The sequence below is a fragment of the Seriola aureovittata genome, chromosome 3 (genome assembly GCF_021018895.1).
Source record: "Seriola aureovittata isolate HTS-2021-v1 ecotype China chromosome 3, ASM2101889v1, whole genome shotgun sequence".
Lineage (NCBI taxonomy): Eukaryota > Metazoa > Chordata > Actinopteri > Carangiformes > Carangidae > Seriola > Seriola aureovittata.
In genome coordinates this window covers 26,759,369-26,772,269 of record NC_079366.1, presented here as the reverse complement: position 1 = coordinate 26,772,269, position 12,901 = coordinate 26,759,369, and positions in this window count along the sequence as shown.

Sequence of the window (12,901 nt, the reverse complement as noted above, 5' to 3'; positions counted from 1 at the left end):
GTTTGGAAAGTTTGGCCACGATGTTTTATACTTCTGTTCTTCTAGGTTCCATTTCTGTAAATCCCAAAAGATTTTAAATATTCAGTTGGATTCATTGTTTTGATTACAAACTCTAGAGAAAATGATCATTTAAAATGACTGTAAATACATAAATTCTCTGGAGGCTTCCACTAACTTGACTCAGCCCAGTATCCGTAGCCGTTACGCCAATACAGGATGATGAGGCTCCTGGTGATTAACGTCTAGTACCACTCCTCACAGCTGATACAGGAAGTTGTGCTCCCTTCTTATAGCGGGGCAGATAACAAGTGTGTAGCACATATGACAAGCGTTTGTGACACGAATTGGGAATAACATTTACCTTTTTGCTAAGCGTGATCCAGTGTGTCATTGGCCCTGTTCTGACCTGCCATTATCATCTGTCTCAGTTGAACCGATCACAAGCGGACAGCTCCGAGTTCAGGTGTGAACGCACCCAAGACACATTGAGGACACGATCCGATCACTCGCCGTATTCAGAGGTGGTTTCTGGGCCACATGTGGTCACATTCTTTTAGCCGTGTGAACTTAACAAATTAGTCCTGCCGCAGTTTCATAATGAACTGAAAGTATTTTATTATTTCAAATGGCTAAAACCTTTATTTTATCTCTCTCTCTCTTCTCTGTCTCTCTTTCGATCACAAACACATTGACAACAGACGTTTCTGTCATTGATGAACTGGCTGGACTGAACGCATACCTTTTTATATTTGCACATAGAGTGGAGAAGTGAGATCCGATCATATGTGGTAACTGGAGATGCATTTTAATGGCGGATGTAAACAGGCCCGTTGTCATTGAAACTAATCAAGCATTTTGCGGGATCATCCAAAAATGGACGCTTGTGTCTGGAGGGTTTCCTTACAATAACTGCTAGATGCTTAACTCGGCTCTCTGCCTTTCTGCAGATGTGAGGTGAGTCCCCACAGTGTGATAAACTAACACAGACACACATATAACATCAACCTGAGGATGAAAATGTTCCTTTTGACTAAATCTGGCACATTTTGACTGATGCTGACTAATATGGACTTTTCATGATAAATAGGTGAATAAATACCACATAATATCATACCATAATGCACATTTAAATACTCATCTTTCTCTAATGAGTGAATGAGATGAGAAAAATGCACAATGAAAACCCCCAACCCCAACATCAGACAAATTTATGAGACTGTCCCAGGCTGTAGATACAGTAACTCCCTCCCTCTTGAATACTCTTGAATCCCTGTATACCTCCCCTGCAAACTTTCCCAGGTCAATAAAAAGAAATAGTGTGTTGTGAGATGGGAATGCTGTGCTGGGTTATTAGTGAAATGGGAGAGTGGGAATAACAAGTTGCCTCCCCTGTTAGCCTTAATTCTTGACTGCAGAGTTTTCTCTTGGTGGTTGTGATGATTCTTACCTTCCCTGTCAGCAGAGGAGAGCTCAACGGCCAAATAAACAGCTTGCCGTATAATATTTCACCCTGGCTGCATTCGCAACTATTTCTGCATTTAATGTCAGATCCTGCAGTTTTGAATAAAAGTTCCTCCACAAATGATCAGTAAGTTATTCATCACGTGGATTAGAAGAGTGTGTTTTAGAGCATCTTTAGTCATTTCTTTTGCCTCTGTGCTCTAATGAATGTGATATGTCAGTAACACTTTTAGGTAATCTCTTCAAATCTGGTAGAAACTTTCACTTAAACTTAGATGAAGTGATTAAATTTAGGCAGTCAATGGTCAAGGTCCTGGTGACATCACACACTTGCGTACGCCTGGAGGGAATTTCATTTCATCTGGCACAAGCATTCACTTGGACTCGAGGATGAATTGATTAGAATTGATTTTGAATTGGTCTTCAAAGGTCACTTTGACCTCACAAAACATGTTTTTGGCCGTAACTCTAGACTTCATCTGCTAATTGAGACTCAATTTAACACAAAGGTCTAATAGGATAAAATGATGAGCTGATTATATTGTATGCCCCAAAAGGTCAAAGGTCAACTTCACAGTGTCATCATAATGTTCTGCAAAAACAGTTATTCAAAAATATTTATTCAACGCTGTAACTCAGGAACCAGAAGGGCAGATTGTGACCATATTTCCTGCAACTTGACTGGTTGGCGGAGGGATACAAGAGCGAGGCCTAGTAGTTGTTCGTCTTAGGAGAATGAATGTCTTTACTAAATATGATGATAATCCATCCAGTCGTTGTCAGATTGTTTTACTCTGGACCAAAGTGTTGAAATGACAGAAGTACTGACTTTCCCAAAACAGTAAATGTCTTTGCTGACAGCTGGATCGCTCTCCACCTGTGTTGAGAGCAGACATCCATCCACACCCTCCTGGGCTACATGGACATCATGCTGTTTCCAGCTACTGAAAGCAAATGGCTGAAGTAGAATAGCTGTGTAAGAATTATTCAAAGGGGACTTTGAATTATGCAAAGGGGACATTGCTGGCCAAAGACACATGACAGAAAGAGGGTGATTGACAGAAAACAGTGATGAGTGGGTTTGGAGAGTTTATGGAAACAGATATCGGAGATTGGATTTGACTTGAGAGTATGCAAAGTCTTAGGGGAGTAGTGGTGGAGACTAGAATAACTGGGTGTAGACTTTTTCAGCTGGATTCAAGAGGGATGAGGACAAAACGAGGGGTACTATGAGGAGAAAGTTTCTGCATCACTTGTCTGCTTTGCTGGTGTTATTAAAGCAAATAATCCACAAAGAAAGTCCAGTGTAAATAAAAAATATCTCACTTCTCAATTTGCACTTGGCCCTTCAATCCCCCTTTTCATTTCTCATCTTTTACAACCCAGTGCTCCTTCGACTTACTCAGCACTTTTTCATTAAGTCTCCCGTTCACGGCTCTCTGCTGTTTTGTTTTCAGTCACTGTACTCAAAGAGCTGCCAGAGGCAATTTAAGTACTCACATATGCCCAGTGCTGGCTCAACACGTCCACCTCTCACTGTGGGTTGCTTAACAATTTCCCATTGTGTGCAATTCAAAGCTGATCAGCATCTGTTTGTGCTCTTAATGCAAGAAATATGCACTTCAAATCAACACTTTTAAGGTTAGCCAAAAGGTAGACAAAGAAAAAGGGAAGAAAGCTTGTTTTACTGCATCAGCAAGTTGCAATTGATTGAAACTCTTGCACTAATCAATATTTTTAAATGAACAATTGATAGAATTATTAGATGTATTATATATATTGTATAAAAGCTGTTGGTCATTGTGGAAAAAACCCCCCAGAAGAATTATCACCCATCTCTGCAGTTCTCTTTAGCTCTACAGAGCGTCTTAGCATCTTTAAGCTCATTGTTTTGGTTTTACAGCTCAGACCTTCATTGTTTTGATCAATGTCACCATTCTCGGCCACAAAACGCACCACCTGCCCGACACTAAACAGCACACAGACAAAGTTAGCTACTAGCTGGTGAACATAGTGGAGCATTTAGCAGAGAAAAAGTCGAGTCACGAGTCGAAGGAAACAAACACTAAAATAAGAGTAAATATTCAACTTGCGGTGTTAGTGAATCTGGACACAAACATGACTACATGTGGTAATATGTTAATCTTGTGTTTTTTGCTTGTTGTGCTGCCCCCAAGTGGCCACAAAAAATAAATTAATTCACGTTTAAAGGAGCTATTTGTAAGTTTTGCTATCGCTACATAGCCAACATTAGCATTAACAGCTGTTTACTTACCAGTCTAGAAGAAACGATGCAAGTTCAGCATCAAACTTCAACAGCAGCTGTCTCCCGTGGTAGAAAGCAACTGCAGTGTTAACTCTTGTCTGTATCACGTCTTTTCTTCTACTGAAGTTAGCTAGCTAACAAGCTAGCCCCGGCCCATCTCGTCACTTTACGATAGCGACTCACTTTAGCCTCCAATCTGCCCTGAGGATGTAGCGCTGCTCAGAGGACGTATTATAACCTCTTGTGTAATAAAGACAACGATGGCGGCAGAGAAAACTTACAGGTAGCCCCTTTAAATGGAACAAAACAGTAATGGAAAATATTAAAGACACTAAAAAGTAACCAATATTAAGAGCATACATCTATTTTACTGCATTTTCAACATAGAAATCAGACTAAGATGGGTTTATAACAGAAAACATTTTCAGTAAAGCATTATCATCAGACTTCAGTTTGTTTTCAGAACCAAACTGAAGATGCATGGGCATCTTTATAAACCCACCACTTTAACGTTTAACAGTCAATCCTGCAGGAGAAGCTGTTATACCATTATCTTTGTTTATATCTCACTGTACCTTAGATTTCTAGATGTTATTCTTAATTTCTGCATGAAATAAAGCTAATTTCGCGTCATACTTTATAGCAAGGAAACCATCACTCATCATGTGCCGCACTCACACATTGAACATACATTGAAATTCTTGGTCCAGCACTCCACTACAAAGACAGAAATGGATGAAATCTTTTCAGTTGTGCAGAAGAAAATAAACCCTTCACACTGGTTTCTTTGCCAAAAGTTCCTTTAATAGTCCAGGATGTAATGTAGGAACAGGACACTCGGTTTGAATGTAGAGCAGGAGCTGGAAAAAAAACCCCATTCCTTTTTCCACTTACAGGTAATCAACAGCTAATTTAAGAGAGCTGACATCCTAGAGTGTGGAAATCTCAGCCTTTAAGTGGAAACAGACAAGGCGGGTTGGAAAGTGGGTGCACCTTAAAGGTTAAGTACACCAAGTATTACTATTTTATATAAAGCAGCCATTAGGATCCATTATATATGCTGTTTCCAAGAGTCTCCAGTGGTGGAATATTCCCCTTTAACCTCCTGTTTCCCCAGAGGAGGGTTTCAGTGGCCAGCAGTGGAGGGTTGTGGTTGCACTGGGCAGCTTCCAAATGTGAATTTATATAACTGTATGGAGCATTATGGTGCTAAAACTATCATGTACGCCTAGCAAAAAACATTCCTGGAAAAAAAAAAAAAAAGGCCCAAAAAAACAGGGTCACAACACCGCAAACGCTTCCCGTTCCGAAAGACTCGGGTCCTCTCGGCTCCTCAAGGATCAAACTGTCGGCTCGATGCCAGTGGTCTTCCACGCCACAGCTTTTAGTAGCTATTAAGGCCGGCCCTCGCGATGATCAAAGTGATTATTTGGGAAGCTTGTGGGGCCTGTTGTTGTCTTTGGCCAGTGGTTTCACAGCACATTGAGAATAATACTCTAGTCTGGAGAAGCCATTACCAGTCAGCATCAACAACCTCAGGACATAGTCTGACTGAAGTGAGCGGAGCAGAGGCCGAGCTGAGTCCGAAAAAATATACCAGGTTTGTTGATTGAGACTACATGAGAAGATGGAGGAGTTAAAAGGGGAGACAGTTACAAAGAATACATAAGAAAGAATAATATGTGAAAGAGTTGGAGAGAGGGAGAAAAAAGAGAAGAAGGGAAAAACACAAAAGGCAAAAACTACAGCTGCTCCATTGTCATTTTGTTGTTTTTTTTGTATCTCCCTCCTGCATGTTACTTTTTTGCATTATTTTCTATCTGTTTCTCCTTGTTTCCAGTCTTTATTGCTAAGCTAAGCTAACTGCCAACTGGCTGTAGTTTCATATTTAGCTTACACATACGACAATGTCAAACCATTCCTTCAAGGAAACTCCACAATCACTAAACAAGTCCATAAGCTCAACTGACCTTTAACATTTTTATTAGAGGAAAGAAGTATTAAAAACAGCACAGACATGGCAGGAGAGGTTTGTAAACAGGATAATTCAGCAAAGACAATAACTTTGATTCTTCATTTTTATGCTATGCTGTTAACCTTGTTTGTCTAAATGAAGAACCTTTTGTTTTATATCTAAACGTTATCGAGGTCATGGGACTCCCCAACGTCTGAGTTTGGTTCCTATAGCAGAAACAGGTTGTGTGTGGAAGCACAAGTATACTTCATAATGTTTGTCATATGTTTGTCTGCAATTGAGTTTACGTGTGATGTAATGGTTTGTCTCAGTCGATGAATAAGCGGATTGTTTTTCATCGTTGAGGTCTGTTGCTAGAGGTAAGACATTATAGCACAGCAAAAGACGGCTTGAGGCTAAAGTGTCAATACGGTCTTTGTACACCCTTTGCAAAAAAAACTAAACAAAATGTCACAAGTCTTTGGACAAGTTTAGTGAGTACAGACGTACTTCTCTACTTTTGTGACAATTGGTTTGGTTAACCATGACTAATCTATGCATGCTAACTTGCTCTTGTTCCAAGTTATTAAGGAACAAAGAGACCATGAGATTCGATGATATGAAAACTGACAATAAGAAGGACAAGAATGATAAACGTTCAGAGGAGAAAATGTACAAGAAAGATGGAGGGATGGATGGCTGTGTAAAATATGTGAAGTCTTGGAGGATGCAGTGCTTGGCGATACCCATTAACGCCAAGTGTCTCCATTATTTATGGTGTTGTTTATAAAAAATGCATGCATGTGTACATTTGTATACACCTCCGAGCAAACATCCTGTTTAAATTATTTACGCTTCTAACCACAGGTGCAATGAGTGCACACACAGTTTTCTGGCAGGAATCAGTCGTTTTTATGTTTTTATGACGTATGCAGCTTTAAGTATGTGGTTGTTGTTTAAATAATTTTACACAGTCTGGTGCAAATGTACTGTTATCAAGAAAAATATTAAGGACCATCTGTTTTCACCCAAAAACCACAGTGTTTCATTCGAGGCAGATTTACCAGAGAAAAACATCTTTTCAGCAAATGTGACTCTGGATGTTGTGTGTATTGTCCTCCTGTCACTGTATACTTGTCAGCATCCTGTTAGTGAGTAAACACACAAATCTGAAAATCCTTTGCAGCTTTGTGAAATAAAACAAAACCCAAAAAAATCCAACAGAATTATGTTTTTACAGCAGAAAATGAGCATGAAGGTGTTGATGTGCACACCGCGTTTGAATGGCACATTGAAAGGAAGCCAAGTCAAACAACATTGGTGGTCTTCCCGCTTCTCACAGTATGTGGAGAAAAATATACTTGTTTCATTCCAGAGCTGAGATGAAACGGTGATGCCCCGAGGCTGTAATTTATTTACACATCTCTGCATAGAAGCAAAGAAGGCAGCAGGAGATGGTGACGGATAACATTCATCTGTCAGTGCGTGAGGGATAATTTCATCTGTGCTGCACAAAGGAGACTACTGTTGTTAAGATAAAAATACAGTTTTTATTATTTGCATGAAAACCTCAGATACTCTACCTCTGACATCAGCCTGTAAGTTCTGTGAATAACTAATGCAATTTTTCTTGGAACAATTTTCCTTTACATTTTCTCTTGCAGTTTATAGCATTTACTTGTTTAGGATCTGCAAGCAACCGTAGGTACTGTATATATTGTACTGTAGTTTGGAGTCTCGGCTCTATCTAATGTGGCCAAATCCAGTCAAAGCATTCATCAGGGAATAATTGGTGAGGAAGATTATTGACTACATTTCCTAAAATGCGTTTTGACAGCTCCCAGGGAATGGGGGCATGGACTGAACTCAGGTGTGGTCAATATCAGTAATGAAAACCAACAGTGGCATTAGCACAGAGCGCACTGTATAAGAGCCAAGAAAGAAGATATGAGAAGGCCAGGTGAAAATATTGTCTTGGCCTTTGCAGTGATTTTCTTCTCTGATCATCAACTGAAGCCAAAAACATTTTATTCATTTCAGCGGACTCATTCCAAAAACTTTATGGAATCTTTCTGTCGATGTTGTAAATATATCAGTTGATATATTTTCCCAGAGCATGTTGGTTGTAGCTGCACTGGAACTATTTCCATCCCTGTGGCCTAGAAATTTATGTACTACGAAATGGCTTTGGCACTTTGAAGGAATTGTAATTGCTGCCTGGACTGTGTTCATAGCGATGTTTTCTTTCAGCCCATAAAGTGTTACATCCTTGTAGCAAACAAAAGCTGGAGAGAGGACGTGGTGCTGGTCGCTGGGGGGTACAAAGCACAGGCCCGGTGTTCACATCCTGCATCAAGTGTGTGGTTAAATTTGGGCTGCTGTGATGAAAGAGAAAAACTGTGGTTTTGGTTAAATCAATGAAAATACATGTCCTGTCTTTTGCCACCATAGACTTCTTTGATATCTACTAAGATGATCTTTTCCTAGTAAACTGAACATAACCATTAATATGCCGATTATGCTTTACTTGCCAGGACCTGGCACTGTAGAGACAACTAATGAAATTTATTGACAGTTTTGCAGTTTTGTTGTAGTATGAATGTTTTATAACTTTTCAGATACATTTATTAAAACATTTCCTGTGTGGCTGGCATTAGGGAGCTATTTGCAAGTTTTGCTATTGCTCCAAGCTAACGTTAGCATTAACAGCTCCCAACTCAAAACATTTCTTCTAGACTACCAGTCTAGAAGAAATGTTGTGAGTTCAGCATCAAACTCCATTTCTTTACTCACCAACAGCTGTCTCCAGCTGTGTAAACACCAATGTTAAGGCCTGTCTCTATCACCTCTTTTCTTCTATTGAAGATAGCATGCTAACCAGCTAGCCCGGTCCGTCTTGCCACTTTCCAATAGCGACTCACTGTAGCCTCTGATCTGCCCTGAAGACGTAGCGCTGCTCAGAGGGCGTATTATAACTTCTCGTCTTGTAAATGCAACAATGGCCGAAGCTCTTGTCAAGCCAAAATCACCATCACTCGCTCCCGTCAAGAAACCATGTTCTGCGTCAGAGAAAACTTACAGAGAACCCTGGTACGAACAATGCTAAATGTTTACAGCATATTACCTGCAATGAAAAAAGGAAAACTGATGGAAGAAGCATTAAATTCAGATAAAAACACACACTGAGAAGGAGCTGATACAGGTGTCAGACATTTACTAAAAACCAAGTGACTTGTTCACACCTGATGTCACATACATACATGCCCATTACAGTATCTGTTTTTACAAGTATTGTACCTCCACTGTTGCAGCTGTCATGTTGACGTTTTAGTCCTAGAGTCACCGGTTTTCCAGGTCGGCTGCACGTTGAAGTCGTAAAAAGTGAAAAAGTGATGTAATGTCTGAACATTAGTTCTGTGCTCGCTGGCTTCTTGAGGACTAATAAAATTTTAAAGTTTTTTCTTGTAGAAGTGGAAGTGTCTGAGCTGTGGTTCCCTGTTAGGTGGATGCCGGGGGAACACTAGTGTCTTGTCTTAGGGACTTTAGGGAAATGTGAGGTGTTTTCTCCGCTGAGGCGATGTTACAAATAGGCGACACGGCAGGGTGACGCCCTGATGTGGAGTTTCCTGTTCAGATTTTCTAAACCGCTGTTATGAGGCGCTAATGTAACAACCAACTTTCTTATGAGAACATGAAATATTACAAATATACACATGGTCAAAAACTCCACATAACACACACACACATTAATGTACAGTTAACCTTAATATAACCTTTTTGTTTTAAAGACAGTCTGACATTTTATCTGTCAGTACAGTCCTGTCATGTGGCGACAATTTCTCTGATTGCTCTCTCTTATCCCACTTCCCATTTTCTTATCTCTAACTACACTTTTATCTCAGTCTGGTTATTTTCTTTTCCTGTGTCTCTTCTCTCCAGTTTTTCCAAAGACATTTAAACTGTCATAGACACTGCAAAATTATTATCTTCCCATCTTTCTTTTCTTGTTCTTGACGACCACAATCCATCCATCCGCTTCTTATCACATGTTTCTTTATTTTTCCATCCATACAAGTGTGTGTCTGTTGCCGTGTCCTTCTTGCGTGCTCCTGGCCTTGAATCATGGTTTGAAACCATGTTGAAGTATGCTGACTGCTCAAACTCAATGAACAGATTAAGGATAACAGAGAGAGGAGATGAAACGAAAAGTTGTCATCATCTTCCCCATCTCCTCATCCTCTCTTCACTGCGTCTCTTCTCGATCAAACAGACTAATGAGTCAAAGCTGTTGGTAGGAGCTCTGTTTCGTCTGTCTTGGGTCTCAATGAAGAAAACATTGTCGTGTTTTTATTTTGCTTTTCAGATTTATGTAATGAGAAACTTTCATGACCTCATTTGTGGGCCAATGAAAGCTTTTAGAAACAACACTGATTCATAGGGTTTACTGTTCACCAGACATCACGGCTACAGAGCAGCAATCCCACTTAGTGTCATGCTCAACACCTCAGCACTTCTTCAGATCTTCTCTTCTACCCAGAACACCTGTTCAAAACCTAATACTTTACTTTTATATTATTCTCATGTTTTGCCTTTCTTTTCAAAGATTAGTTAATAGCCATTTTGGAAAGGTTTTGAATCAGTATGGCACACAAAATGTACTGTACACTGCTTACTAATTGGGAAAATCGTAGTACTTTTATATATCAACCTGAAATTTTCCACACTTACAGGAGATGTAAAATTTAAAGACTCTTATAATTCATGTTTTCAAAGGGTCACTGTAAAACAAAAAACAAGCACAATTCCATTTTAAAAAAGTGCATATCTACTGTACTATATTTTCTTTGAGATAAATAAAGTAGTTTATGCTTATAATGGTACAAGTTTCTTTTTCAATTTAAGCTATTTCCCATTGTTTCCTGACTTCATGCTAAGCTAAGCTAGTTGGTAACTGGCAGAAACATCAGCTTTGTGCATCAATCTTCCCATCTAGCTCTCAGCATGAAGTTAGACTTTTCTTTTAGGAGAAATTTTAACTTAATGTTGTCAGAAGAAACATTCATTCGATTCTTTGTTCCATCTCTCTCTTCATCTGCAGTTTTCCGTTGCGGCATAAAGCTCATGAATCAAAACAAAACTGCTTGGACACAAATGGCAAATTCAGTATTATTGTTAAGTAATTTTATCTCTGTCTATGTCTCAGACTGTTGTAATTTTCGGGCCATTGCAGTAATGCTGCCAATTTACTGTGTTCAACCTAATTTTAGGGGCTGTATTGTTTTTGCAGCCGTGCAGTTGACGAGATGATGGTGGTTAGAGAGTATGAAGGTTGATGGGTTTGTCAGATTGATTGTTTCTTAAAATGTTTTTCGTCCAAGAAAGGAATTTCACCAGCCTCTCCAGTTTGTTTTCAAAGATAAAAATAGAGGAATGTTTTTTTTTTCCTGATCGTTCCAAGTGAGGGCAGAAAGACTGGCTCCCTCACCTTTGATCCTTTTTTTTTTTTTACAGCAACACACAAATACTCCAGAGGTGACTGCAGGTGGTATGACCTTGACCTCTAAACTATTAGTAGCAGGGTTAGAGAAGGGTTATGGAAAAGATCTAAGGGGCCAGTTTGCAGTTTGTGTTTCTTCATTAAATTAGATGATAAGTTATTATCACTTATCAAAGATGACATGAGAGTTTGTGTTTTCAAGCGTCCTGATTTAAAACTTTGTGGAAACTGTCAAGCTTTCCTAAATAAGTTAAACAACTTTGATAGCAAGCAAGTATTCACACAAAGCATTCACACACACAGTATACCAAAGACATGAAACATTTGGGATTAATGGAGCTCCAAAGTCCTGAAGAAGCTGATGAGGACCAACCCAATTACACCTTGCAGTAATTTTACAGGATGTTCTTTGTAGTGAGAGTTGTGGCTAATATTTTGTCCACCCTAATTTAAATAAATGATGATAGAAATATAGTCAACAAACGGACTTAACCTTATATAGATTTGTGTCTTGGTCAAATTAGCATGAGGTTTAGAGCTAGGCATGTATTTGTAATCTTTAAAAGAGGTATTTTTAAGTTTTGCTATTGATACATAGCCAATACAAGAGGTTATAATAAGCGCAGCTCTGAGCAGCTACTTCTTCAGAGCAGCCTGGGCCAGGGCTAACTGGTTAGCATGCTAACTTCAGTAGAAGAAAAGACGTGATCAGGGCAAGAGTTAACATTGGTGTTGTTTTCCACCTCTGGAGACAGCTGTTGGTGAGTGAAGGAATGAAGTTTGATGCTGACCTCTGAACAAAGTTTCTTCTACACTGGTTAGTAAACTTTTAATGCTGAGGATGCCTATGTAGTGACAGCAAAACTTAAACATAGCTCCTTAAAGTTATGTTTATGTAAGTGTGTGTGTGTGTGTGTGTGTGTGTGCGTTTCTCTCTGCCGCATTTCTTCTCCTTAAATCAAAGCAATAAAAAATGACAAATCACAGAAATATGCCAAAAGTCTAAAACCAGTGTTGTCACATATTTAATAAATCACTTATGGTGGTTTTGAATGGTTTTAGATTCAATTCCAACAAGAAAGAGAAAATTACCATTTGCAGATAATGTGTGATATTTCTTCAAAGTCAGAAATGTGCAGCGTGGAGGAGGATGACTACTTCCACCACAGCATATTTCCTTAGGGATTCAGAGAAGTGACACAGTCAAAGAGTCATTTGTTTTTCAGAGATGACTCTGCCAGAAAGAGGAAAAAAAACACTTGAATGTTTACTTAATCAAGGCTGCATGCTGACTTGGCAAGAAATAAATCTGAAATGATTACCTTGCAAAGTTTATAACATTCATGGAAAACGTGTTTCATTTTTAGTATGAAAAATGAAGTGTTGAAATGTACGTCTTGTGAAAGCTTGAAGCAGATAAAAAAAAGAAAGTAGAGAAATATTTGTTTTTCCATTGCAGCACCACATAGTGCAGGAGACTGCAGTGCTCAGTAATAATCTTGTTTTGGTTAAGATTAAAAGAAAGATGGAGAAAAGAAAACTAAAAAGACAGATGCAGTCTGAAAATGAAGTCTGAAGATAATTTATTAGTTTTCATGGAACACACTCACTCACAAGAATTTCCTCTCTTCTCTGATTCTCTTGCAGTTTATAGCATAAACACTAGCAAAGTAATAGGCCTCCTGGTCCTTCAATCCCATACCACAACATGTAAGGACCCCTT